We start from the raw sequence: 5,978 nt of genomic DNA, 5'->3' as shown, positions 1-5,978 counted from the left end.
CGGTCACAGAGGCTTCTATCCCTGCATAGGGGTTTGCAGCGGCGTTCCCCTCAGCAACCGTTGATCACCTAAGTGTGGGAGCTGGTCGATTGGGGGTCATGGAGTATGAGGTTTCGAGGGGTGCTCCTCGCGGTCGTTCTCAAGGGAGCAAATGTGGTCTATGATGTCTTGCTTGACCTGGGATGTGGAGCAGTCATCCTTCGGGGGCGTCCGGCGATGCCGGGTCACCGTGGTCCAGTCCGGTCGAGCCGGGGGTCTCTCCTGGCGCCTGGAGTGGGATGGACTGCGCTCGGGGGATTCCGAGAGTCCAATCAGCTGTGCCCCCTCAGTGTAGGAGCGGATTACTCTGCGCTTGTCACCCCAGCGAAAGATGAGGGCAAAGGGGTGCCCCCACTGGTAGGGGATGTCGAGAGTCCGTAGTTTTTCTGTCACAGGGCGGAAGACTCTCCTTCTATGCAGCGTGTTGGGTGTCAGATCTTGGAAGATTTGAATCTTGTGCCCCCCGAATCGTAGGTCCTGGTTGTCCCTTGCTGCTTTCAGTATGGCCTCCTTCTTCGTGAAGTAGTGTACTCGGGTTATCATATCCGGGAGAAGGCCCGTCTTGCCTCCCACGCTGATGAGTCGATGTGCGCGATCCAGAAGCGGCAGGGAGGCCCCTTCGCCGCCTCGCACCTCATGCAGGAGCTGAGCCGTATAGGCCATGATGTCAGTCCCTTCTTTCCCGAGTGGTACGCCGCGGATGCGGAGGTTGTTGCGGCGCCCCCTATTCTCAAGGTCCTCCTGTTTGACCTGGAGCTTGATGTTTTGCTCCTCCAGAGCCGCCACCCTCTGCCACAACTGCTCGATATCTTCAGTGCGTGTGTCGACAATTTTTTCAAGTCCATCGACCCTGTCTCCCAGCTCTGTGACTTCTTTGCGCATCTCTTTGACGCATGTATGCACCTCCGACCGCAAGGAGCCTATCTCCAATTTCAAGTCCGCCATGAAAGAGGACATGAAGGCCTGGGTCACCGGGGGGGTAGTCAGTGACGGGCGGCGGCGTTTCTTCAGTCGGTGCTGACGCTCCTGCTTTGCCCCACATGGCGACCACCGACGTGCCCTTGGACGTCGTCGCCGGGTCCGTCCTGCCCCCCCCTCTGCCTCGGGTCATTGTCAGCCTAGGGCGCGGTGTCCAGGCACCTGGTATGTGCCCCTCGCCGCGGGCACGGTTCCTCGGTGGCGTTGCCGGGTCGTGGGGATAGTGCGGAGCGCCACCAGTCTTCCACTCCCCGCTCAAGCACTTCCCCACGCACAAACTCGCTCTGCCCACAAGACGGGATTCAGGCCTGGGTCCTCCAGTTGCCGCTAGCGCGCAGGGGATCCGCTGTACAGGCCGGCCCCCTCCTCGAGCCCCGGGTATCACACCTCTCGTCCCCCAGGAAATGGCGTCGCCGCTCAGGAGTGGCGCTGGTCACCCCGGGGCCCCACAGTCAGCGCAGGGGTACTCACGCGCCTGTCGTAACTCCGTTCCCTCGCTCCAGGTCAGCCAGCTCTGTCCCGGGGACGCAGATGCCAGTGGGTGCAGCAGCCGGAGGGGCCAAGACGGCGGTCAGGATCCGATCCAGAAGAGTCAAGATGGCGGGCGGTGTGTGCAGTAGTCCCAGCCGTGGTCCAGCGGCGCCGGGTAGTAGCGGCGCACCAGTCCGCAGACAGGGGAAGGAAGAGCTCCGATGAGGGGGATTTCGTTGGGCACCCCTGTGGCAGCTCCCAGTCTCACAGTAAGGTCTCCGGGCAGGGGGCCAGCCGGCGGCGCCCCCGTGCCAAGTGCGGCCCTGCGTCCCCGCCAAAGCCGGGTCCTCCCCCGGGGACCGTGGCTGGGCACGCACCACACTCCTGTCTAGGAACCGCCTCGGCACCGGCAGCTCCGTCCGCTCTGATCGCTGGGTCCTCAGCACGCAGTCAGCAGCCGGAGGTCGCCCTTGTAGTGTCGGTCGTCCCCTCAGCTCTGCGTGCCTCCCCGGGAGTAGGTGAAGCCCAGTCGCCGGCCGTCTGACGTGTCGAGAAAATGGCGGCGACACACCGGCCTCAGCTCCTTCAGATCCCTGTTCGCCCCCAGCTGAGCCGCCTGCACAGGATCAAAGGGCTTCGCTCCTCGTGCAGGATGGGCCGGGGGGGCGTCTTAAACGATGCGCTTGATGTGCTAGTTGCAGCACTGGAGACTATCGCGGATCTTAGGAACCGCCGCCATCCTGGGGTCAGGCAAGTCGGGCCGACTCCGGCTCACAGCGGCAGCTTTTTCCAGGGACTCTCACCTCCTTGACAAGTTGAGGCGTTGGTTGGGTGTTCTTCTCCTCCTCACAGTCTTGCAAAAGGCGCTCGCCGGTGTTAGGGGCTGGAGTCAGCTCTCGGCGTCAGGCGAAGTCGCGGCAACAGGGCGACGCCATTTTAGGTCCTGGACAATGCCTGAGCACGCTCCGCAAGAGACTGGAGGAATGTTTGCATGCAGGCATCAACGGGCTCCAAACTGGCAACCGGAGGGCACCGCATGGAGCAAGGCATCACAGTCCACGATTTCCGATCACTGTTCAGCGGGGGATCACCCGCAGAGGCGCAACCACCCGGGCGCCGGTCCCCAGTCACAGGACCAAGATGGCGGGCGGGTCCCCCGGCGGCAAGGCGTCCAGGCCCCTCGAGCTGCACCCCCTGGCCTCTCCCGCCGGATCCGCCTCTCCGGTGGCCGCCGTGTGTTCCAGGCACCAGTAGCTGTGGAGGTACCCCTTTTTTTAGCCCCCGAGTATCGCTTTTAGTAGCTAATGTAGGCAACGGGGCGACGGAGCTCGCCCGTGGCACGTCCGCTTACATTGCTGTCTTGGCCACGCCCCCAATAACCATTTTTTAAGGACCCACAGTGACCAAATATCTTTTTTTTACCTATTAAGAAGCTTGTGTTTTGAATGGTTCGAGCATGAAAATGACTTTAAACACACTTATTTTAGTTCCAAAAGTGATCATTCACATCCAACAGTAACATACAGTCAAAAGATTGAACTTTGAAAAATCACCATTTTGACCATTTTAAGAAAGTTCCTAAGGTCTGGGGGTCATCAATTTTTTATCCATAATTTATTTTTTGGTATGTCCAAAAAAATGATTCCAAATATCATTTGTATTGTGCCTTATGTTGATTAACCATTTTTAAGGCTTCAGAGTGTCCAAATATGCCATTTGTATAGACTTTTCCTACTACTCAGAAGTTTGTTCTTCAGCCTATTTTGAGCATTAAAATTACTTTAAACATACTTATTTTAGTTCCAAATGTGATGATCAACATCCATCAGTCATATACAATCAAAAGATTAAACATTCAAAAAATCAGCAACCATTTTATATCACACACACATTAGACAGAGGCAATGAACCATATATGTGCAAATGAGTCTATAAGAAATGTAACATTAGACAATGAGGATTACAAGGGGAGGAGTCACATGTTAACTGTATTAGTAGGCAGTATATTTTGAGAGTGTTTGTTCTGGAGAAGCACAAACTCAGGATTTAAAACTTCCACAGTGGTTGGGGTTGGCTTTACTAATTAGAATGTATTTCTACCCACACTAACCCTTTTTGGCAACATTAAGATAATGAAGGACTTGATGAAAAAACATAACGTTCTGACGTAAACCAGGCATTTTGCATGCAGCTCCTTTGTGACAGTTCCCAGGTCACTTTACTATATCAGGATTGTAACTTAAGAACTGCAAGTAACAAAAAGATCTCTCTGGCAAAGAAATAACCCCCTGAGCTGTATACATAATATACAATTCTGCGATCTGCATGGTACACATTCTTTACAGGATTCATTCTAACCCTCTGCGCTACTTTATAATGAGCCAAAATTGCTACTAGACACAGAATAAAAATCAACAGAGTTATCTTGAAATTGAGGGGGCGTGGCTTACGCGCCGGCGTGGGATGGCGCTTCACCCGTGAGCTCCGGACCTACGCGGGAATCCTCACTGTTTTTCTGCATTTTTCTCCGCACACGGAGTCTGGCAAACGGCATCATTACACGGCGGAACATGGTCCCCGTGTCTTACGAGCATCAGCGGCGCTCGTAATTGCCGCTTTCTAATCTTTTGGCTGCCGTCTCTTCTCCACTTGTCACGGGACGCGGGCGGCCGCCATTTTGTGCCGCCGCGCTCGCGTCCCGTCTTCTGGCATTTCCACCGCTCCAATGGCCCGTATACTGCACTGAATGCTCATCTTGGGAAACGGTATGTGCCAAGGTATGCGCCTCCTGCTACCAATACGTTTTCTTGACTTTTACCGCCAAAGTTCTCCTCAGGACTTCTAATCCTATTCACAATACATCTTGGCGGCCATTTTGAGGTGCTCCTTGCGCATTACCTCATACCTTCCTTTCCTATGCTGTTAACCCTTCATGGTACATTTAATACTTACCTTGGGTCCCATATTTCATGAACGCTTTGCTGTCTCTTTGATACCATATTCCTGGATGGTTTCTTTGGCTTCGCATGAAATTGATTTTTGCTGCATCTCGATGCATACCGTGTAGGTTTGCAGTATTGCTTCTCCATTGCCACATGTTACCTCTTACATGACCTCTTCTTTCCAGTACTTCGTATACCTCGGCTCATAGGGTCTCAACAAATCGATTGTTACGGTGTGACTTTCATTCCTGTGGGTCTCCCAGTTTGCCCCTCTGTTGGCATCATGTCTCAGAACGCAGGCCATGCGAGATCGTCTGTCACCGGTACCACACCGAAACGCCTTAAGAATGACCCTCCATCTCCAATTCGCTCTTCTCAGAACCCTGTGCTGGATTCCATTTTAGAAGAGGTTCGTGGCCTACAACCTTTCATGGTGGCAACTAATGAGAAGCTCAAGCAGATAGAAGACAGATGGGTCGTCATGGAAAATAAAGTCCTGCAACTAGAACAACGCATTAGTGACGTCCAGGATGTCTCTACAAAAATTCCTATTCTTGAAAAGGAGATACAGCAGTTGAAACTTCACACAGAGGACCTTGAAAATCGTAACAGGCGGAATAACCTCCGTATTTATGGTGTTCCGGAATCCCTTGGGGAGGGTGATATGGTGTCCTTCATCCGCAAATTCCTCTACGAACTTTTGGAACTCCAACCTGAATCTACTCCCCTAAATATACAGCGTGCTCATCGTTTGGGACGTCCAACATCTAACCCGGCCAAACCCAGAGGCATAATCCTACTTTTTCTGGAATTCACTGAATTGATGACTGTTCTTAAGGCTGCAAGAGCGAAACGTCGCCTTATTTGGTCGGGCCACACCATCTTCATAGCCCAGGATTTATCGAATGCCACGAATGCACGCCGCAAGGAGTTCCTTAATCTGCGTCCACGTATGAGGGAATTAAGCATTCAATATGGAATTCTTCATCCTTGTCTCTGCAGAATAACACACAATGGTCGTTCCCGTACCTTTGATGATCCGCAGAAGCTTCGAGAGTATCTACAAACCGTCTCTACTTCCACGATGGACACTAATGACTGAAAATAACTCTTTTCTAAATTCTGCCCTCACTTTTCTTCTGTCATGACGACTGTTGTGGCCTTGTCCAGATCTCTTTCGTGTCATTTTTTACTATGACTTCTCTTCTTGTTGATTATATCCTATCTATATTCCCGCGTTGTCCTCGCTCTATGGGGTGGACGCCCGCGTTGGCGTCTCCATGCTCCTGCTATCTAAACATTCTCTTTTTTCTCAGATCTGGCGTCTTTGCCTTGATCTGCTTCTTATCCATTTCCTTCTTTTCTTTTCCCTTCTTTTTCTTCTTCTTTTCACAGGCCATTCATGTTTATCCCTTGCTCATTTATGCTCCGTTCTCTTCTTTGTGTCACTTATTTCCTCTCTTATTACTAACTCCAGTACTCCTCATTGTTCCTCCCTACCTCTCCTAATGAATATCATGCTTCCTCGTCTACTGTTTCTCTATTTTT

This window comes from Lissotriton helveticus, chromosome 10, assembly GCF_964261635.1.
Source record: "Lissotriton helveticus chromosome 10, aLisHel1.1, whole genome shotgun sequence".
Lineage (NCBI taxonomy): Eukaryota > Metazoa > Chordata > Amphibia > Caudata > Salamandridae > Lissotriton > Lissotriton helveticus.
Note: the sequence above shows the minus strand (reverse complement) of the source record.